General features: G+C 36.1%; 1 long non-coding RNA gene across 1 annotated transcript in view; it reads right to left on the bottom strand.

Moving 5' to 3' along the window:
- Nucleotides 1-9175: 9175 nt before the first annotated feature.
- LOC147823516 (uncharacterized) overlaps nt 9176-24392 on the bottom strand; it is a 112471-nt gene continuing 97254 nt past the window's right edge. The window contains exon 10 of the long non-coding RNA XR_015443714.1: nt 9176-12153. This is a non-coding gene — a long non-coding RNA (uncharacterized LOC147823516). The remainder of the gene's footprint in view (nt 12154-24392) is intronic.

Genomic DNA, 24392 nt, shown 5'->3' with positions numbered 1-24392 from the left:
AGTAATAATTCAATTTAGTTCAAATTTGAAAAATTGAAACCATACTGAAGTCTGTAACCAAAGTACCTTTTCTCTGTGAAGGGTTCACAATTGCTTTGGGATCCTCTAACTTTGAGAAATCTGCACTATCTTCTCTTATTCTTATGCTTGTCTAATTTTTTCTGGGTGTCTACCATGTGTCAAGTGATTTATGCCTACTATTTAAATCTTTCTAACACTTCAATAAAAAGCTGTTTTGTTCATTTTTATTTTCAGATTTAAAAATGTATCAGTATTCTTAAGTAACTGACTCTAGTTCTGTGGTAGAATAATCATTCATATTCACTTCTGCCTGGATTCAAAATCCATGCTTTTTATTCCATGCCTTATTTCCACCAATACAATCAAATCTGTTTCAAAGCAATGCATTCTGAGCCCTGAATTAAAAAAATTGATAAAAGACAAGACTTTTTTGAGGGTTGTATTTTCTTAACAACCAAAGTAAGCATTTTTAAAGTACAATTATCTTTGATTTATCATTGGCTAGAATAGCAACAACTCCTGACCTTTTTTATAGCTTTTTCAAAGTAAAATCAATTTGTCACCTCATTTCTTGATATAATGTCATTATTAAATATTTGTACTTCTGATTACATTTTCTCTAGAAATCTGGCTTGCATTTCTCAAATATAAATCTATTTTGTTTTAAGGTGTCCTGGAAACTCACATTTTCATATGTTTTAAAATGTCAAAAATACATTTGTAATTTGAAAAAGTAATTTTCTGAGCATTCAATTATAATATACATATTCTCAATATTTTCCTTATTGGAAATATCCACAATAAACAAATGTTGTCTGACTGTGGTACAGCTCCAGGAAAAAATAAATACAGAATTACCAGTAGAGGCATAGCTATAGTTACCTTTAAAAAATGGTGTAAATCTTAACAATTAAATTAATTGTTGGACTTGAGCTGGACTTGAATGTGAGCAGACATGTGTGAATTGATGGTGCAATAGGGTTGTGAGTATGGAGTGATAATTCTAGATATTTTGTCCCTGCTACCATTGCTGCCTTCAACTAACTCTACAATCTTATTAAAGCCATAGTATCCCTTCTGTAAACTATTGATTCACTGCCTTCTCTATGATCTAGAGATACTTTTACTTTGAACTTACTTTGAGCTTACTTTGAACTTTTCACTGCTTCCTAGCATTCTTATTTTTGATGTAGAAAAACTTGCCATTGAGAGTTTATTTCTTCTTTTTCTTGTTCAGAGTGAACTATGTTGATAAATGGGGAGATTTTGTCATGGTTTTGCAAAGAGCCACGTGGATTGGGGATGTAGTGTCAGGCATGAGGAGTTTATTTATTTCAAATATATGCTTATGAGAAAACATTTTTAGAAGACAGAGTATCTTTAGCTATGCATCTGTCTGTATGGTAGCCACTCTCTTCTTCTTAGTAATGGATTTCCATTATATTTGTACTACAATATTAAAGTACAATATTGAAGATTTTTCTTCTCAGACTATTCTTCTCTGTGTGAGATGCTTGGAGCCTAAGTAGCCCTATTTTTATTACAAGTACAAGAACCATAGTGTCAGACACTGTGCTTTCTGACTTATCAGGGTCTTGAGGCAATTCGGGAACCACTCACCCTGAGACTTCTTATGGAAGATAATCGAATGCCACTCCTTATTTTAGTTTTTTTCAGCTGAGCTCCTTGATATTTGTAGCCAAATGTATCCTTAAAATGCTTCATGTGCTTCATGTCATCACTGAATACATTTCTGTGTCCTTTTTTTTGCTTTTTGACTGCATCATTACTTTTTCCCTTTTAAATACACATTTTTACTTGAGTGTGACATTGGTGTAAGTAGTGGAAAAAACAGTAGCAATTCTGGGTCTTCCATTCATCTTGCACTGGACAGTGGTTTTGTGCCATAGATTTGTAATCAAATAGCCTAATGATTATAAGAGTGTCTAAAGTACAATGAGGAGTTTGAATGGAATAACTTGGATAATAATATATTGAATTTTTTGAAGTTTCAATTGAAGATGAATTTATTCTTTTGTTTTTCTGCTTTTTTTTTTTTTTGGTACCAGGGATTGAACTCGGGTCCTTGTGCTTGCGCAGCAGGTGTTGAAACCACTGAGCTAAATCCCTGGCCCAAGATGAATTTATTATTTAAATTCCTCATCTGTCTGTCTGTCTGTGTAAATTGGGGTGCATTTTTAATTGCTTTTGTATTTTTCCTACTAGTTAACATACTTTAAGTACAAAGAGTTGTTAAAATATACCCAAAATATTACAGAGCCACAATAACCAATTAGGTGGTGTTATGGAGAGTTTGCCTTTGAGGGATATTCCTACTCATTTAAATCTGTGTGGAACAAATTTCTCCAGCTATGAAATTTGTATGAAGATGAGTAAATGTATCTGTCTGACGACCATCTCTTTCAGTTGGCACAAATTGCCAGTTAGCAGGTCAGGTTTTGCTGAAGAAAGCCTAGATCTGAAAGCAATGGGAATTGGAATGACCTCTGTATAATCACCCTATAATTGTACCTAGTATGTTTCCTGTGATTATATACTTGTTAATATTAAAAAATTATGGCTTGAATGAGGTTTGGGGTTATGGCCTCACTTATTTGTGTCACCTAATGGCACAAATTTCATGAAAATCCTCTCTAGTTCCATATGGCAGTTATGGAGTAGTGACTCAGTCTTCCCCAGACAAGTTATCACAATTATGCTCATCTTACCAAACTGTTCCCTTGTCAATCAAAAAGTAATCCAAGGTACATTATCTTCCTTAAAATATTTCATTAGATTTCTGCATCTTGCATATTAGAAGGATCCTGATATTCAAACACAGTGTTTAGTTCAAAGCTGTTCATCTTGTGTCATTCAATAATCAAGCTTGAAAGTTGCACAATTTTGCAAGGGTGCTTATATTTGAGAATTCATTAAATTGATTACCAGGTCTTTTTCTTGTGATTAGATAGCATGCAACATTAGGCATAAAACAGCTCTATCAAAAATCTCTCCAGCAGTTGCTGCTTTTGTGAAGGAACTATCATCAGAAGTGTAATGCCAAGAATTTCCACACAGATTATGAGCTGGAAATTTTCACCAAATGAAGTTCAATCATTCCTGTTGCTGTAGGAAGAAATGGATGCTTCTGGTCTATTAATGTTTAGATTTAGAATATCCCCTAAAACTCTCATGCACTCAGAGGCAGGCTTTTTGGAAGGTGATTGGATCATGGGGGCACCACATTCATCAGTGGATTCACTCCCTAATGAGTTCAATAGCTGAGTGTGTTGTTAGGAGGTGGAGCCAGATTAGAGGTGGGTCCCTGGGGCCATGACCTGGGAGGGTATATCTCCCTCCCCAGCTGACTTCTTCCCATTTGGCTTCTTGCTCACCATGGTGTGAGCAACTTTCTTCTGCCAGACCCTTCCACTACACCCTCTTAACCAACTGTAAACTATAACCTTATGCTGTAATTTGACTCTCCTCCTTTAATTTGTGAGTATTAGGTATTTTGTCATAGTGATGAGGAAAGTGACTAAGACAGATTTTGGTATCAGGAGTGGGATCATTGCCAGGACTATATCTGACTATGTGGTTTGGAAGCCTTTGGAACTGGCTTTCAGGAGGAGTTTGGAATTGTTTGGCTAGAAAAGCCACAGAATGCTGTAAGTATAATATGGTGCACAATAGTGGTCAGAGTTCAGAAGGCCAGAGTGCTGATATAAATGCATATCATCAAGGCCAGGCTCAGGAGGTTTCAAGTAGGAATAAGAACTCAATGGCCACTTAGCCTCAAGGCCATATGTGTTATGCTGTAACAAAAATTTTTTTACATTTTATTCATGTCCTGAGACTTGCATGAGACTGAGATTAAGGGTAGTGGACTCATGAATCTTCCAGAGAAAATTTCAAGACAGTCCAATGTTCATTATATAGCATGGGTACTGCCTGATGCTTTAATAATATGTACAAGGAGAATTGGGAGCAAATGGTAGTGATAAATGATTTAAAAATTTTGTAGTTTTATTAGAAAGGAAATAACTACAAAGTTGGAGCAAAGAAAAGCAGTGAAAAGATTGTCATGAAAAAGAATCCAAATACTTCGCATCAGGTCAATGGGAAAGTTGCCATGATGGCATCTCAGAAATCAAGACTCCACCAATTTCATACTCAATGGTATAAAACTGTGAAGCTTTAATTTGAGAAGAGAGGTGTTGGGCCTCCTGCTTAAGTGGGGCCAATTGGCTCTCCAGGATTTGGTTCATGGTGCTCAATCATCCAGGCACTCAGAGTCCTCTGCAGCCATGACCCTAGGGGGCTGACTATTGCTCAAGATGGTGCAAAACCTTGGTTCATGTAGTGCCGATTTTAAGGTATGCATAATGCAAGAGTTGTGAAGTCAGGAAGGCTTCCACCCAGATTTGAAAGAAAAGCCTGGGATGCTGGCCAGTGTGTTTCAGAGAGGGCAGTGTGTGAGGCTGAGAGAATGAAGCCAAAAGTTCAGTGGAGATCCCAGAAAGTTGGTGAAGCCAGAAATATGAAATATTTGCTAAGGAAAGCTACAGGTAATAAGCAAAGCCACCCCAAGAGAGAATCCATGAGGGCCGCAGCTGGCAAATGCCATAGGAGTGAGGCTGCCCAAGTTCTTTGAAACTTACATCTCATCACAAGTTGCCTGGGGTGCAGGACACAGAGCTACAGGATTTAATGTTTGCTCTGTGGGATTTTGGTGTGGCTTTGGTCCCATTCCTTTCTATCACCCTGTTACTTCCTGTTGGAATGATAATGTGTAGCCAGTGCCATTGCACAGTGGAAGTGTTTTTCATTTTCTTTTATATAGGACTAATAGCTAAGAGCTTGTCTTGGGTCTCAGAGGAGAGTCTCAGTTTGGACATTTCACCAATGAAGGAACTGTTAAAACTTTGGCAACTCTTAGTGATGGACTAAATGCATTTTGCATAAAGAGATGTGCATGAATCTTTTGAGGCCCAGGAGTAGAATGTTATGGTTTAGCTCTAGAATTCTCCCAAACTCCCATGCACTTAGCAGAGGGACTTTTGGAAGCTGATGGATCATGAGTATGTGCTGTATTCATCCATGGATTCATCCATTACTGAGTTCAATAGCTGGGTGTGCTGTTAAGAAATGGGGTAGTGGTGGGTCATGAAAGGTGTGACATGGAAAACATATTTTTTTTCCTGGCTATTCTCTTTGCTCTGCTTCCTGGCTGCCATGATGTGAGCAGCTTTCCTCTGCTATGCCCCATGCTATTTTTGTCTTGGAGCCAGCCCACCATGGATTATACAATAAGCCAAAAATAAATCTTTTTCTTTAAGTTGCAGGTGTTGGGTATTTTGCCCAAGGATAAGGAAAGTGACTAAGACATGGTATCTGGGGGAATTTAGGCTGGGTCACAAACTTTGTTAATGAATGCATGAATTTAGAGAGAAAGCCAGATAGCTGTGGCACCGCAAGCCTGTTCTTCAGCCCTCAGAAAGAGAGGACAATAGTTTGCAAGCATATGGGGAAAAATGAAAGTTTAATGAAGAGAGAACTTTTCTAGAAATCTAATCAATATAGACTAATGACATTTCTTTTGAACAAGTGCTTTAGCTGAAGTTAAGAGATATCTACAGTCAGTAATTGAGATGCAAGGAGTACATATCTCAGTGGAGACCAATGAGGGGTACACAGCATTTTAGTTCTGACAGAAAAGCTTTCATATGGGACTAACACTGGCCAAGGGTCATCAACTCTCTTTTGTGAGGACAGAAAACTTGCAGCTAACCCTATCATATGTGCTTCATATTTTGTATATAAACATCATAAGTGAAGTATATATCATCAAACATTGTGGGTCCACTTTGCGGAAAAATGAATGTACTTGCAACTATGAAATGTGGACTCTATCATCATATCTTCACATAATACCAGTAAAAAGACCATTCAGTTATGGTTTTGAGACTTACCTGGGTTTCAGGTAATGCTGATCAGCTGAATGCTAATGTGGCAGAGAATGGAATACTAAATCTTATAGAAATCCCAAGTCTAGTTTTAAGTTCCATTCTATTAGCCTGGGCTACATTTCTAGCTCTCCACAACCATGCAACTGTATACAATAGCACATTCCTCATCTTGTATTTAGGCAGTTAAATTCTCTACTCTCTAGTTTTAACATTCATTGATTAATTTGTCATTAATTTTACTCTTAATTCATTAAACAAATACTTTTTAAGGTCCTATTATGGATCTAATATTTGGTTAAATGTTGTATGTTTAAAGGACTCCATGATCTACTGTGAGAGATAAAAATTCACTAATCATTATGCTATAGGGTCATATGTGCTGATTAATGTGTGCATAGGGTCAGACAAACTTCTCAGAGGAAATAGTATTTAAACTTAAAGTAATGGTAAGTTTTCAAGGAGAACATGGAGGCAAAAGGGCACCAAGCAGTATTGGAGACAGATTGGGAATGGAAAGTTGCTTATTTTGGTTTAGATGTTGGTTATCTGTGGAGGATGCAGTGCTGGATTTGAACTTTATCTCGCAGACAGAGAATCTTTGAAAGTATTTTAGTGGAGATGAGACACATTTTACTTCCATCATGGAAAGCTGTCTCTGATGGCAGCATGCAAACTCACAGCTACAGGAGGCAGGCAGCTTATGAAGATTTTATTATCACCCAGATAAGATGAGGGCTTAAAGGAAGGCAATAGAAATAGGGATTCACTCGCTGCCTCATCCAATATATTATACTGAGCTTTGCTCCCTCCTTCCCCAGGCCAAACACTCCCTTGAATCTAACACTGTATTTTGTTAATCTTTGCATGATCAGTAATGTGTGATCTTTGACTTGCTGAAAAGAGCGTGGCTCTTTTGGATAAGACAGGCTCATTTTCAAATACCACCTCTGTAACTTAAATGTGTGACTCTGGCTCAGTCATTTTGACTTCTTTTCTATGAAATGGGAATAATAATACTTCTTCTTTTGAATAAGGAGAAGTATGTAAAATAGAATATCTACACATATAATTCTTAATATGGTTATAAATATGGTAAATTCCATGAGCAAGAGAGAATAAGGATTGAAGAATTTTTAGGAAACTCACTCATTGTCCTTCGCATACACTTTACTACTCAATAAAGCAGTTGTTCCACTTTCCTACACAGAAAATGTCTTTTGCCTCCATCTCCACTTGTCCAGTGCTGCCTATACCTCATTTCCAAATTCAAATATCACCACCAACTTTTCCATACACCAGAATTTCTGCCTCCTTTGAGCTTTCATGGATCTTGGCAGCTTTTTCTTACTGTGTTTCTCACCTTTACAAGAAAGGTATCTTAGAACAAGAGTCATCTACCTCACAATTCTGAAACCACATGAGGCTTTACCAAGTTTTCTCTCTTTTTATCTTGGCTCTTAATCTAGTATTTTCATAGCAGACACTTATTAAGTAAATATAGGATAAATTAAAAAATAATTAATCATTTCTGGCCAGAGAGAGCAGGGACAGCAACATGAAGGTACACTATTCAGCTGCCCTTGGGGAATGGGTAGGATTTGGGTGGACAGAAATGGAGAGTGGACACTTCAAAATTGGAGTGTAGAGTCAGGGTTCTTCCTCTTGGGGGCTAACTGGTGAGGTGAGGTGAGTCTAGGGAAAGGTGTAAGACGAGGGACAAGAATCTTGTGGAGAAAACTGAGAGGAAAGCACTTCATGTTAGCTGGGAAAGATGGGAGTCAGATGGAATCAGATGGGAGGGTCTGGAAGGAGGTTTTTGTATTCTGTAACTGAGATAAAATCCTGCAGGTATTTGCAGAATAGACAGAGAGGCTGGAGAGAAGATTGGAATCTGGTCTCTTGGGACATTGTTTCTTTGTGAAGTAGTGATGCTGAGTCGCATTGGTGTGGCAGAGATACATATACAGGGAAATATGCTGGTGGTCATGCAACACTTAGAGTTGGTATTTGATTGATTGTGGGGAGAGAGCAGCCTGGAGGAGTTGAAGTGAGGATGATCATGCCCCTAGGAGAAAAGGAGAATTTTCCAGAAGTCACTTATTCTGTAGAAGGTGATGATTTCTGTTTCTAATAGGTTGATGTTGAAGCCATCTTAATAGAAATAATAATAATTTTTAAAAAGTGATGGCGTATCTTGGGAGAGAAACAAGTGCTCAAGTTGCAGTTTTGAAAACCTCATACATTCAATTGTTGTAGTGGGTGTATCTAGGAGTAATCAGAGTTGTACAGTGGAACAAATAGCCCATATGTGATTATTCCTGAACCTCATCCAAACTTTTCCTCTTTTTTTTAGTATTATAGGTTGTGAATGCTAAACCTCAATTCGCCAATCTCTATAAAATCCAGCTGTAATAAGAAGATGAAAAAATAATTTTTATTTTCAGTTATAGGTGGGACTAATAGGGCTACTGAGAGTCAGAAATTGTCTTCAAATCCCTCAAATCTTAGCTTCCATAACTTGGGTCTTCCACATATAAGGAAGATGTATTACCTTTGGGGTATTAACAATTTATAATGTAGCTCCCATTTTAACAACAAATTCCCTTTGCCACTTTGCTTGTCTCTGGGAAAGTGCTCCTCAGGCATATCTGTAGGGTGGTGTTCCCTTAACAAGCACTTGCTTCACCAGAAATCTGTGTGTGTGGTCTTCAATTCTCACACTGAGTAGTTAGTTCCTGCTGACTATTATGAATTGTGTGGCTTGAGCACATAAAACTATTTTTGATGGTTTTATTTTAACGTTGTGATTATAAATGAAATAGTGCATGCAATGGAGTCTAAAAGCAAAAGATTATGGATTGGCAACTAATAACTGAATTTTGGAAAGTGTTTTTAGCTATTCAAAAAATGTGGATGATTTTAGTGTCTCAACATTGAGGAAGCACTGAGAAAAGTACAAAATAGGAAACAAACATCTCAGCCTATGTCATTTTCATCCATTTAAATTATATTTTCAGATGAGGCTAAAATATTTCTTTAACTTTTTCACTAAGAAATGCCAAGACCTTTTCTAAGACAAAATTAATAATTTTCAGATATAACCAAAACATACAGACATTTATTTTGTTCTTGTTGTGGGAAGTTATTTACTTATTTATTTTCTACAAAGGATTTGAAGCAGCTAGGCCAAATTTTTTAAATTAGTTTTATTGGTACATTTTAGGTATACAATATAATGACATTCATTATTGGAATTTTGCAACTTTACGTAATCTATCTTGGTTATTATTTTTCCCCTTTCCCCTGCCTATTTACAACCTCTTCCCCCACTCCCTATTTACAAAGTCTTTGTTTCCATTTTTTCCTTTTCTCATATTAATTCCATTCCCTTCTTTCCTTTCCCCAATCCTTCTAATTTTTCCTTCCCCTTTGGACCTTTTCTTCCTATTTCACATTATCTATTATACCTTTTGATCCTTATCTACACTTTCAGTTTCTCACACTAGAGAAACTTCAATATTTACACATGTGTGTCCTACTTATTTCACTTAAGAGTATCACCTCAATGTGCATCCATTTAGCTATAAATGTCTCTAATTTCTCATTTTTTATGGATGGGTAGTACTCCATTTTATAAAAAAACCACATTTTCTTTATCAAGTCTCCAGCTGATGGGGAATTGGGCTGTTTCCAAGTTTTAGCTATTACAAATTGTGCTGCTATGAACATGGGTGCACATATATCACTGTGGTATGATTCTTTTAGTTCTTTGGGTAAGATACCCAGCAGGGGAATAGTTGGGTCAAATGTGACTTCCAGTTCTAGTTCTTTGAGGTATCTCCATCCTGATTTCTACAGTGGCTGCACCTGTCTACACTCCTACCAGCAGTGGAGGGTGGTTCCTCTTTCCCCATAGCCATGACAGCATTTGTTATTCATTGATTTCATGATAGCAGCCATTCTTTCTGGGGTGAGGTGGAATCTCAGTGTTCTTTTCATTTGCATCTCTCAAATGACCAGTTATGTTGAACATTTTTTCATATGTTTATTTGCTATTTCTACTTCTTTGTCTGAGAAATGTCTGTTCTTTTCAGATGCCCATTTTTGGACTGGTTCTTTAAATTTGAGGTGTCTGTTTTTTAAGTTCTTTACAAATTCTAGATAATAGACCTTTGTCTAAGGAATAGCTGGTAAAATGTTTTCCCATGTTGTGGGTTGTCTCTTCACAGTTGGTGGTTTCTCTTGCTGTGCAGAAGCTTTTTAATACGAAGAGATCCCACTTGTTGAGTCTTTATGCTAATTCATCTGCAGCTGAGGTTTTGTTCATGAAATCTTTTCCTATGCCAATATCTTCAAGAGCTCTACCAAACCTCTCTTCCAGCCAGTTTAGTGTTTCTGTTTTAATATTTAGATCTTTAATCCATTTTGATTTTAGTTTAGTGCATGGTGAGAGATATAGGTCTAGTTTTAATCTTTGGCAAATTGAAACCCAATTTTTCCAGCACCATTTATTAAAGAGGCTACATTTCCTCCAGTGAGGGTGTTTGGTTCCTTTATGAAAGATGAGGTGGCAATTCTGTCTTCTGTATCTGATATTCTTTCCCCACATTGTCTCATTCTGCTGTGTAAACTACCAATGGAGTTTTTAATCTCCTGGATATCTGTTTGTATCTGTTTTATGGATTCCATTTGTTTCCTGTGCTGGGATTCCATCATGTTTCTCAGCTCCTCTATTTATTTTATCTGTGTCTGCTCTAGAGATATTAATCATTTCTTTCACTATGGATGCAATGTATGTTGTTATCTGAGAAATTATTTCTGATTTCATTTTTTCCCAATCCCCTTTCATTGCCAGTTCAGGGAGTCCAGATGGCTGAGTATCAGATTGTTCCATCTTGTTGCCCTTTGGGTTTGCCTTAGGTGATCTGGGAGACTGGTTTTGAGACTTGTTTACATGTCTTCTCATTTCAACAGATACAGCCTGCTGTGCCTTTGTTGAGGTGACTTTTTGCTCGCCCAGTGGCCTTCAATTCTCAGCAAGCCACTGAAAGGCCTTCTCTTGGCTGCTCACCACTGCACTAATTCCTGGGTTCAGAATGGTGGCCTCCTGGATCCCTGCACTGCCCTGTTGTTCAAGTAGGGTTCTGGCTGGGGCCTGTGCACACTTGGGATGGTATCTGGGCATGCCTCTGTCTGGGGCCTGCCTCTCTACATAGCTGTTGTCTGGGAGGGCCTTTGACTGGGGTCCATGCACTGAGTTGCTTGTGTCTGCACAGGCTTCTGGCTGGGGTCTACATGCACTTACCAATGGTGTCTGGGCAGGCCTCTGGCTGTTGCTTGCCCACCTTTGTAGCTCTTTTCCAGGCATGCCTTTGGCTGGGGCCTGTGGGCCCAAGCTGCTGGTGTCTGGGTGGGGTCCTGGCTGGGATCTGCCTGTACCTGCTCAGCTCTGGCCCACGAAGGCTTCTCACTGGGATTTGTGTGCACTTACTGATGGAAACTGGATGGGCCTCTGGCTGTTGCTTGTGGACCTGTGTGGCTATTTTCCAGGAGCAACTTTGGATGGGGACTGTGAGCCCAAGCTGCTGGTGTCTGGGTGAGGCCCTGGCTGGGACTTGTGCCCACTAGTGCAGTTCTAGTCCATGTGGGCTTCTTGCTGGGATCTCGAAGCTAGATCAAATTTAAAGACAATTAATTGAGGTTTCCTTCCTTCCTTAACAAGCAGTTGCTTCTTTCCTTCTTTTCATCCTTCCCTTCTCCTCGTCCTCCTTCTGTTCCTTCTCCTTCTTCTAAGAGTTTGGTAATACTGGGCATTCTTATAAGTAAGACAAGATGTTTTTTCCAGTTACTCATATGCTGTTTGGAGGGCAGAAAGCATTTTGCATTTGAGTAACTCGGTCCTTACTTTTTTAACCAATGCAGACAATACTGTGGGTACTTTTGAGAACACCATTGCCTATATTTTGAAGCAGGAAGAGATTCCTATTTTGTCTGTGGGAAGCAGGCAATACTTCCTCTTTTCTTCTGATATTTTAGGTCAAGGGACTGTGTAGTAAGATTGCTGCCATGGGAGGCAGATGATTTGGGGGCCAGTTCTTACATAGACACTTTTGAAGATCCCAAGGCAAAGATTCTCACACTTATGCTGGCTCTGGTTCCTTCTCTGTAAAAAATGAAAAGATCAAATTCAGTGATGATCTATGATCCTTGTCCCTTTTAAAGATTCTGTGAAGTGATGATTTCTGTGATAGCCAGATCACTTCAAAAGTTTCTACTCTCTTTTTATTTTATTATTATTATTACTTTTAAGATTAAAGCATTTCATTGAGAGAGCATTTGTGATTCAGAGGAAGGACTCTGGCCATTTGTAGGTAAAGCATATTTTGAAGCCTATTCTGAGAAATCTACAAGACAATGGAATTTGACCCATGTATTGTAAACACTGCTAAAATTTACAGGAGGAGGAGGAAAATTATTGCCTAGGCAAAGTCTTCTAGGTTTGTTCCAGTATATTTCACAGTGTTTGTGTGCAAACATGAATTTTAAAGCAAATATTAACATTTAGAATCTAGCTTTATATCTGGTAAAGAATGCTGTGAAAGTTACTTTCACAGTAGAGAAATGAAAAACTTGCTTCTCCTAGTGTTTGCAATTCTCAAAGATACAGCTACTGGAATTTTGAAATGGGTCAAACTGCTTTGAACCTGGCTACTGTTATTCAATTTTATCAATTCTTCACTTTCTATTAGCAGAAAATCTGCTTCATGACTTCAAAACATAAAAGATAGAAAGATCACAAAACAACTCGAAGCAGATAAATATTGACCTAATCAAACATGAGTGTTGCTAGAATTAGAATAATTCGAATTTTTGCTCTGGGACAAGCCAGAATGTTGAGGCTATTCATGCCTAATACTCTTCTGGATTTATCTCACTTGCTTCCATTTTTTTGTTTAGTAAACATCTGCTTTCCATTAGATTATTTATCCTCTTAACCTTTATAAATGACAATTAAGTCCATCTAGCCTGTCAATAACATGTCATTTATTTGTTGCTACAACTAAGCCTGACCTTCATTGATTTTATTGGAGTAATTTGCTGGAAATGATTTTTTAATGTTAGATTTATTGCCAAGACACTTCATTGTCAGATAATTGAAGTAAATTATAATTTTTTTCAAAACAAATGCAAGAAGTATGGGAAAGGGCTACATTATTTTCAAGGGTTATTTCCTAGTGGCGGAAAGACAGACATACATCATAAGTGATGCTACATACCTTACCAAATTGCAAGAATGCATGACCCTTGAGTGGTGCACATTTTTTTTCCTTTTTGCCCTTTTCCTTAAGAACTGCTGACATAGCAATGGGAGCTGGTAATGAATTAACATTCAAAAATGGGGTTGCAAATTAGATTAGATATAAACAGACATATCAAGTAACTACATCATGCCTTACCTAACAGGCCTTGCTATTCTGATTGAACTGCAGAGTCAGTTATTAGTATAGTAATATTTGAAGTTAATCTTAGCTTTTATATAGGTATTATCTTATTCCCCAGTATCAGTGTTAACAAGCGTTTCATTATATTGGGTTTTTGGCTTTCCAAACACTTTGATTGTCTGCCCAGATAATAATGAGCATTTCAGTCCCTGAGATCTCCTTAGTTTTTGCTTATTTATCTTATTAACATTAAGGATGACCATACTGCTGTCATATCCATGTGTTCAAGTAGAAACTGAGCCATGTCTTATACACTTTGAAAAGTGTTTGTGATTCTGTGACTCCTTGATGTGGTGTTGGGCCTCAGTGTCAGCAGAGCTGGATCAGAAAGGTTTGCCAGCAGAGCTGGTACTCTTCTTCTGGAAATGATTTCTGGCTTGATATAAAAAATATAGACTTTTGAACTCAGCTTTAAATAGTAGCAAATGAAATGTACTGTTTTTTCCACTCTAAATAATAATGCATTTCTGAAAGAAAGATTTCCAATGCATTGGAATTAGTTAAGGAAAAATGAAACAGACCATAAGTCTTGTTATTTAACTGAACATGTCCATTATTTTACTCTCATTAGAGCAGAATCAAAGAAAATCATTTTGTAATCAAAGGTAAGGAGAACACTGAATTGGAATGCTCTGGAAATCTTTTAATTGCAGCAATTTCTCCATTCATAATACTCTGAAGCAAAAGAAAATGTAGTGAAAACTAGAATTTTAAACTTAAAAAATTTTTATCTAGTTAAGAGATTTCTGGAAATGATGACCCTACTCCAGATCATACACTAAAACATGACAAACTGAGTGGATATTGGTAATAAAATAGTTTCCACTCGTATTAATAATGTCTTACTCTCCCATGATATACAGTAAATTTTTAGTATTAATTTTAACAAACAGAATATCATATCACCAGGATTTTAAAATGCAAACACATTGTATCTTGAAAGGCAAAAAAAAAAAAAATAGTTTCAAAATGAAATGAAATTTTAAAAAGTAGAATTTACTTTCAAAGTAGGAGACAGGAAAAAAAAAAAAGTAAGAGACAGATGTAACAATGACAGGGCAAGGAGAGTGTGCAGGCAACAGTGTCCTCCAGGACTGGGCTCTGAGATTCAATTTTAATTTAAGCAGAAATTTTGGGGAAAAACTCTGACTTAAGGGAGAAGCTTCTTGCTTTTAAATTGACATGCCTCTTTCCTGTCCCTGTTCCTGTCACTATTATTGATATAAAGAATCTGTCAACATATTTTTATGGCTGATTAAGAAAGGCTGACCTTTCTTTTGCAGGTACAAATAGGTAGTTCTTCAGAGGCTGGATCTGAATGACAAGATAATTCTATCCATTTAATATTGAAGTGATGTTGATAGTATCATTCTTCCCGGCTTGGAAACAGGACAGTACAGAGGCCCTGTCTGCCTCAGCCGGTTCTGCCATGGGTGATGGATTTTCCCTCTGACTAATCGCTGTCACATTAACCCACATTATTTCATCCTTCAGAGCTGTCAAGATAACGACGATAATCCAAGTGGCTCATTGTAGGTAAAGGAAATTATATGAGCAAAGTAATATCATAAAACAGTGTTTAAATATTTTAATTTCATTTGTCAGGGCTGCCCCAACACTTCATTACACATATAACCATCTCTCATCAGTGGAATTAGTGCATTATTCATTACTGTTAATTATTTTCACATAATGGCTGCCCTGATATATTTAACCTCCACATTATATCTCAGATAATGGGTCTGTAAAATTGAATTGTGTGAAGAGTGGAGTTCTAAAGCTCATTTGCAGAACATCAAAGAACAAAGAAGAGGAAAAGAATTCTAAATGGGACATTTTGCCCAGCTGGGGCCAAACATTTGTTTCTGTCTGATTTGCATGCAGAAAATACGTGGTATAGAAGTGGCTTAATACCGTGTTGGCTGTCTGTTTCTATTACACAACCAATTAGGATTTGTTAATATTACACATGTTAGAAACAACTTGAGAATTATAGCTCAGAAAACAGAATGATGCAGAGACTATTCTACATGATATAGGCAAAATGAGATTCTTTTGGGGGACAATTGGACAAAAAATGGAGGTGGTAGAAGAGAAAAATGCTACTGAGTTTCAGTTTAATGGTTCATTTTAATAAATAACTTAATAAAAGACACTGTTTTTAAAAGTAGTAAAAGCAAGGAGTAACCATAAAAGTCATTTAGACATTAGTCATTCATTTCTATCATGATTGGTGCAAAATCTGTCACTCTTATAATAACACTTTCACAGTGACTTAAAGACTTCGACATTCATGCAAACAAAGCAACAGTTTAAAATCACCAGCACCCTAAGCACAGGTGCCAAGACTGCAGTTTAATTCCTTGTGATTATGCACTGTTGTCTTTTCATGGAGTATTTGACAAGCTTGATAATCTGACCAGCAATGTCCAAACTCATCTGTAGCAAAGTGTACTCTCTTTACATTTTTAGAGTGTGCAGGTAGCTGAACCAAAAAGCCAACTGATAATGATAGAATCTGAATCTGAATCCTCTGTTGTTAGGATTTAGACATGCATTTATTTTTAAAGCTGAGCAAGTAATTCCCAGGGATTTCCTGTGTTCAGAGTCTTGGCCTTTGTTGTTAGGAGAATGTGTGGCTCATGGTAGGCTCATAGCTTCTTTTTAAAGATTTCCAGTGACTCTATAGTTTTCCAATTAAAAAAAATAAATTTTATTTGTACACATTTGAGGTTTACAACATGATGCTGGGGAATAAATATACATAGTAAAATGATTACTGTAGTGAAACAAATTAGTATAGCTATCATCTCGCATAATTAATTTTTGAACCAGAGCAGCTACAATTTACTAATTAACAAAAATCTTTAATCCAATACCCAAATCAGTAGATTTTCAGTATAAGAAATTATCCAAAAAATAAATTAAGAAAACAATATTACTTACTTTGAAAAAGCAGGAGTAAATTTTTTTCTTTCTTTTTTTCTTTTTAGCACTGGGCATTGAATCAAGACATTCACATTGCACATTGAGCTATCCCCCTAGCCTCAGTCTTCACTTATTTTTTGAATTTGGAAACGGGGTCTCACTGATTTGCTTAGTAAATTTCCAGGCTGGGCTTGAATTTGTCATTCTCCTGCCTCAGCTTCCCAGAGTTTTGTGATTATAAATATGTGCCACCATGCTTGGTTTAATTTTCATTTTTCCAATGATGAGTGATCTTGAATAGCTTTTTATGTATTTATTGGCAATTTGTATGTTTTCTTATTGGAACACGTCTATTCAGGTTCTTTTCTCATTTTTTAAATCAGCTTGTTTTCTTGCTGTTGGGTTGTTTGAGTTCTTTATATAGTTTGGGTATTAGCTCCTTATCAGATGTATGGCTTGCACATACTTTCTCCTCATCCATGCGCTGTCTTTACACTCTGTTAATTCAGTGTTTGCGGCTGGCTGTGTGGAAGTTTTTCAGTTTGATGCAATCCCATCTTTATACTTTTGCTTTTATTGCCTATATTTTTTAGTACTATCCAAGAAATCATTGTCCAGAATAATGTCATGGTAATTTTACCCTATGTATTATTCTAGTATCTGTGTGATTTCAGGTCTAAAATTTAAGTCTTTTATCCATTTTGAGTTGATTTTTTAATACAGGACAAGAATGTGTATAATCCTTTTGCCCTCACACTATTTATTGAATTTACTGTCCTTTTCCCAATATGTGTTCTTGACACTTTGTTAAAAGTCAATTTACCATAAGTACTTGGGTCTACTTTGGGATTTCTTTTCTATTGCATTGGTCAGCATATCTATTTTATGCCAATATCATGATGTTTTGAATATAATAGTTTTCTTATATATTTTGAAATTTGAGACTGTGATCTTTCTTTCTTTCTTTCTTTCTTTCTTCTCTTCCTCTTCCTCCTCCTCTCTCTTCCTCCTCCTTCTTCCTTTTTCTCTTCCTCTTCCGCTTCTTGATCAACCTTGGTTTGCCTAGTTGGGGTCTCTGTTGATTCTCTCCATTATTTTAAGATTCCTCTATACCTTTGTGGAAAATGACATAATTTTGGAAGGGGTTGCATTGAATCTTTAGATTGTTTTTGGTATTATGGATATTTAACAACCTTAATTTTTCCAATCTATAAACATGGAATATATTTCCATTTATTATGCACATGGAACATTCTCCAGAATAAATCATACATTATTTTTTTAAAAAGATCTCCAAAAAAATTTTAAAAATAATAAATAAATAAAAAATTAAAAAAGAAGATCTCTTTATTAATCTAGGCATAGTCAAAGAACCTTTAAATGTGGCCTAGATCTAAAGAAACCTCTTTACCTGAGTGTGGTGGTGCACAGTTGCAATCCCAGCACTTGGGAGGCTGAGACAAGATCGCCGTGAGTTTCAAGGCAGCCTGGGCTACATAGTGAGTTCAAGGTCAGCCTGAACTACATAGTGAGGCCCCATATCAAAACAAGGAACTTCCTTAATGGAAACAAAAAGTTGCCAATATAAAAATCAATATAGCCATCTCTATAGAACCAAAGGAAATGTTCTTCAACAGGAATTTCTTCATAATCTCTTGAATTCTAACACTTTGAGTATCAGTTTATTTTAGTTCTGTATATCCAGGGCCTGTTAGATCACAAAACTTGTCTTAACAAATTGCAGTTATGGCTTGGATATTGAAATGATGCCCATCATATATAATACATTTGGAAGTATTCTCTTGCGTTCTGTATTTTGGAAGGGTTTATAAAGTATTAAAAACAATTCTTTGAATATTTGCTAGAATTCAGGCTCAAAGCTATCTGGTCTGGATCTCTTCTGTTTTGGAAATTTTAAAATTACTACTTCAGTCTCTTTGTTATTGATCTACTTAAGTTTTTTAAGTTTTTTCTTATTCCATCTTTGTAAATTATATTTTTCTAAGATTTTGTCTATATCCTCTAGGTTATCCAATTCTTTGTCATATAAGTGTTTATGTTCCTTTTAATTTCTAAGGAATCTTTTGTAGTGTCTACACTTTTCACATCTAGTTTTATTTGAACTTCTCTCTTTATTATTTCAAATTTAAAATTGGTTCATTTTTCTGAAGAAACAATTTGGTTTTACTGACTATTTCTGTTTTTTTATTGTCTATTTGATGTATTTTTGTTTCAGTCTTTATTTTTTTATGCTAAATTTGGGTTTTTAGTTTATTATTATTTCTCTAGGTCCTCAAAGTATAATTTTAGGCTATATGGGACCTTTCTTTTAAATATAGGGATTAATTGCTATAAACTTTTTTCTAGTACTGATTTTCCTTCATTTCATAAATTTTGGTATATTTCCGCTGTAGTTTATTTCAAGATATAATTCAATTTCCTTTTGATATCTTTTTGGCCTATTGGTTGTTCTGGATCATGTTATTTGACTTTCATATATTGGCAAATTTTTCCAGAATCCTTCTGTTATTGAGTTCTGGTGTCATAAAAAGAAAAATACCAGATATGATTTCAGTCTCCTGGAATTTGCTACGACTAGTTTTGTGGTCTAACATATGGTGTATTCTGGAGAATGTTCCATGTGCACTGAAAAAGAACGTATACTCTACTGTTTGATGGAATGTTCTCTGTATAAGAGGTGATCAGAATATATGGTGAATGTTTAAATTAAACAAATTTCTTACAATAAAAACACATTGCTATTAGTCAATTCCTTTTAACATTACTCTTCCCCTGTTCAAATGCATTTGTCCTGTATTTCTTGCCACCTTCTGAAGCAGTTCTGAAATTTTTCTTTCATGAGTGTCTTCACAAGGTATGATAAAAACTATGGTGAATGCTATTGTTGAGTGTCATTCAATGGAAAGGGACACTTGTAAAAAACATTACAGTGTGTTCTAATCTACCTTATTCACTGGATCTGGCACTGTGTGATTTTTGGTTCTTCTCTGAAGTGAAAATGACCAAGAAAGATAAACATTTTGGATCTATTCAGCACATCAAGGCAGTCACAACAATGTAACTAAAGACACATACAAGTCTTGGAGTGAGAGGGAATATTTTGAGGGGGATTAATGATAATGTTTCTATTACTATAATAAATTTTTTAAAAAATGTTTATACATTCACCATAGTTTTTGATCATACCATGCATGTATGTTTATTTTAGGCACATTTGGTATAACATGCAGCTCAAGTCCAGAATGTTCTTGTTAATTCTTTGTTTGGTTGACCTATCTATTGTAGAAAGTGAGACACTAAAGGCTTCTATTACCATTTTGCTACCAATTTTTCTTTTCATATCTGTTAATAATTACTCTATATTTTAGGTGCTTCAATATGCAGTAAATATACATTTACATTTGTCAAGTCGTCTGGATAAATAGACCCTTCTAAATATAAATAGTGATCTTTGCCTCTTGTGATGTTTATTGACTTGAAATCTATTTTACCTGATGTAAGTATAGCTTTCCCTGCTCTCATTGGTTAGTATTTGGGAATATCTTCCTCTATCACTTCACATTCTGCCTACATATATTCTTAAAGTTCAGATGAGTCTCAGGCAGGTACATTTGGATCTTTTTTTTAAGAAAATCCATTCAGCCTCTTAATGTTTTAAAATTAGAGTTTAACACATTTATATTCAATGTAATTATTTACAAGTGAATATTATTGCCATTTTGTAATTGTTTCCTGATTGTTGTTTAGATCTTTTGTTCTTTTGTTTCTCTCTTGTTTTCTATCTATGTAGTTTGGTGTTTTGGTGTAGTGCTAAGCTTTTATTCCTTTTTCTTTCTTATCTGTGTACCTGCTGTCAATTTTTCCTTTGTGGTTACCATGTGGTTACCTTCACAGGAAGGTTGGTATTTGAAAAGAAGAGTAAGTTCTGTTTTGGATGAGGTTATGATGGCAGTAACTATTTCTCCCGGGATTCCTGAATGGTTATGGAGGGCAATGTAGAGAGTTACTCAATAACTGCTTGTTAAATTTTCTTTTCTTTTTCAGATTTTCACTGTTCTAACTGCCTTGGATTTAATTTCTTCAAATCTGTATATTTTCTTTCTTTTGGATTTTTAAAATCTTACTTATTAAAAGCTTTCATACCATTTAAAAACTTATTTCTTTGTACTTATTGCACCTAATTGCATGATCTCATTATTACATCTTTCATGTTTCCCACTTACAACATTTTAAAACTGCATGTTTGCATTTTTAGCCTGTTTTTACTTGAACCAAACAAGTATTTCCATTACCATCTAGTCAGATGAGTTGGTCTTTCCTGGTGATATTTTCAATGCCTATTAAATCATTATCTGAAAAGTTTGATGATGCAGTGGAGAAATAACTGCAGAGTTAAAACCACACTATTCTTATATTGTAATGAGTCAGGTAAGCTCCTCTCTCCTGAAGGACCACCAAAAGAATGGGCTCCGTTGGTGGGAAGTAAACAGAAGAGCGATTCATCTCTGCCTCTTCCTTCCCTCTTGCTTTCATTCATTATGTGTCACATAGTTAAGTTGTTCTATACCATCAATTTATCACATATTACATTTGGAGTCAGGTCTGAACTTTTGGCTTGGGCATTCAAATATATCTTTTCTTTTTTGTGTGCCTCTATGTAATCTTTTAATTGTACAACCATTACCCAATACCACATCAACATTGGACAATTTTCACTTAAGTAACATTTATAAGGGTTCTACCCTGTACTCACAATTTTGGAAGTAAGCAAAAGCAATCCCTTGCTTCAAAGAGCTCATAGAATAGTCAGCCCTTTCTTCCTGGAATAGTCCCTGTGATCTACTTCCAGAGCCTTCCTCCTTTTGCTCAATCTATTTGGACATGGTTAGATATAAAGTACTTAGTACTGATTCTTGAAGGCTGCCATTCAAATCTTACTTTCTCCAATAAACCTTTTTCGTTCTCTCTACCCCCTATTTAATTAAGTGAATTATTGTGTTCTAACATCCCCAAAGAATGATGTTTTACATCTAGTATGATGTTTCCTCTTTATGAGTTTAATAATAGAATTATTGATGTATGCTTCTGTTGCTTCCAAAAGATTATGGCACTCATGACAATAACAATTGGGTCTTATTTAACTTTGTATATCCCACTGTGCATAGCAGGGCTTGTGCCTATAGTAGAAAGTATGTAAATATTTTTAGTGTTTTCTGCTTAGCACATTGAAAGCTCAAAGGCCCAGATTTCCTTCAATATAGAATTATAATTTCCTTCAATACAGAATCATAATTGCAATGACTTTTGCTTTTCTCAAGCTTGTATATATATTATTGAGAGATTGTTGAGATATTATGCTTTCTATATGACTCAAATTTAGTAACCAATAAGTACTCAGTAAGTATTCTTGATTGGCATACTGAAAGAGTGGCACTAAATCTGGGTAGAGAATCGGCCCATATAACATTTATTATATGCTTTGCTTTTTATATTTCTAATTTTTAAAAAGTAAAAATGGCACAAAACATCAATTAGTTGTCAACTGGTATTTGATAAACCAGTTCTAAGATTGAAATCTTGCTTTGGTATTAATTTACATAGCTTCCTGTTTTTATCATTTGATAAAAAGGTTTATTTCACAACTGCCAAGTGGGAAAGGGGTTTTGGCTCTTTCCATTAAGTATTAATAAAGCATCCTGTAATACAGATCCCCCTTACCTGACTCATCTGGGAGTTGTTTGGAAGAGATCCATTTATTTCACTTAAAGTTTGCTACATACTTCCATTTCTGAGACAAATCCCAGGGTACCTTCTTGGCCCAGAAAGGTTGATGTTCATTTGTTTAGAGACTCGAGCACGATTACTCCTTGCTGACAGTGTCAGGATATGTCAAAAATAGGGTCCCTCTTTTATTTTTACTTGGCAACCCTATGAATGAAGACAATCTGATATTTCTAATGAAAGTGACTTTTAATAAACAAGCCATCTCCCAGTGTTTGCCTGTCAAAATACCAAGATCAATTCTAGGAAAAATTGGGCAACTGAGAAAGTTTTCTTTTAGTTCCTGCCTGACATTGTTTTGTAAGTGACTCTGCTGTCTTGGAAATCCTCCCTTCCCCTGTGACTTGCCTCTTCATTCCCTCTGTGTCATTGTACCCATGCCTCACCTCCAACTTTCACTCCAGGGCCTTCCCTCTACCCTCTTCTACTTTTCTCAACTCTTGTCATGTTGATAGGGAAATAAAGAGAAAACATTTCCTAACTTCTTACTATGACCCTGGCACTGTATTAAGCACCAAATGTGTATTATTTCAGTCCTCAAGGTAATCCAGTGACGTGACTATTTTGATCACTATAATCTTCAAATGAAATAACACATTTGGTGAGTTTAAAAGAGTCTCCTCATTCACATAGCTAATGAGGCAGATATAATTACCATTGATGGCCCCAGCACTATCTCTTCTTCTGCATGTTCTTCCAGGATGTTATTTTACCACTCCTCCCTTAAAAGGCTGGTTCTATGTCTTCCTTTTGATGACTTCATCTAACAGAGTCTGGCTAATGTGTCTTCAGCTAGAAGATGAGAGGCATTGTGGATTCTTCCCTGATCTCTAGATCTCTTGTGCTCAGAGTACTGAGCTGCCATGCGAGGAGTTTGATTACTCTAGGGTTGCTTATTGTAAAGGAGCCGAGCCACATGGAGAGGTCATGGTACCTGCTCTGATTGGCAATCTTAGCCTTTAATCTCCAGGGTCAAATGTGTACAGGTGAACAAAACTATCTTAGACCCTCCAGACCAACTTATCCATCAAGAGAATCACTGAATTAATTACCTTACTCAATGCTAGAAAGAATCACTAATGTGCACTTCCACAATTCCCCACCTTCTGAATCTGAGAGCAAAATACAAAGGTGATATTTTGAGTCTTTACATTTTGGAGTATTTTGTTATATAGCAAAGGTTACCAGAACAGACCACAAGTGGTAGAACCCGAATGTGAGATGAGCATTCAATTCTCCCACTCTAAGGATGAACCAGGCTCCAGTAATCTGTGACACACTCTCTATCAATATTTGCAGATAACAGGGTCTTGTGTTAGCCACAAGGGCCAACGTTCTAATGGCAAAATTTCTGACACACCAGTGGAAATGTTAATGGAGCTCCTTGATCACATCAAAATATTAATGATCTATTGCATGTTGAGAAGCATTTGCTCTGATCATAGATACTGACTATAATTTATTTTATTTCCTACTAATTAGAACATATGTTTCTCAACTTTCTATTTGAATGTAATACAAATGCAGAAAAATGCATGTCATGCAGTGTATCTTTTAATAAATTATTGTAAATTCAACTCCCCCATGTAATCACTACTCAGGCAAGAAACAGGATGTTGCCAAGCCTTAAAATCCTGCCTTGAACATCTAATCCTTTCTCTCTTTTTCAAGCTTCTTTCCCAACTTTGCCAGCCTGTGCAGCTGTTCATGTTTTGATTATTGTTCTCTTGCCTGAGGGCAGGTAAGAGGAGTAAGTGAAATCATAATTTTGATTTCAAATTTTCCCAAAATTTTATAGCTAAATTACAGACTGAAATTGAGTCTTGGTTTTTTTCACTTTTTGGCTTTTACCTTTTGTGTTAATTGGATTTGAATGAGAAGTACCTGTAAAAAATAAAACTTAACTGGAAATTAGCATGCCTGGGTTCTGGTTTTAGTTTGCCACCCTATATTTTGCTTAAGTGGGGGGATTTTCAGACAAAGACCAAATCTGGATTTTATTGCCTCTTTCCCAAAGTGTCATCAAGATACGTGTGTTTAATTGAACTGCCAGTGCAGTTCAGGTCACAGACCAGTCTTAGAGTCTATGCTGTGTTACTGGGGATTACGATTGATTGCTCCAGGTATCGGTTTCTTTACAAACATTAGAATTTACATTAGCCAGATAATG

Source organism: Heterocephalus glaber, unplaced genomic scaffold (genome assembly GCF_053883595.1).
Source record: "Heterocephalus glaber isolate CG9 unplaced genomic scaffold, H.glaber_assembly_v1.0 deba00001577, whole genome shotgun sequence".
Classification (NCBI taxonomy): Eukaryota; Metazoa; Chordata; class Mammalia; order Rodentia; family Bathyergidae; genus Heterocephalus; species Heterocephalus glaber.
The sequence above is the reverse complement of the archived record's forward strand: the minus strand, read 5'-3'. Positions and strand labels throughout refer to the sequence as shown.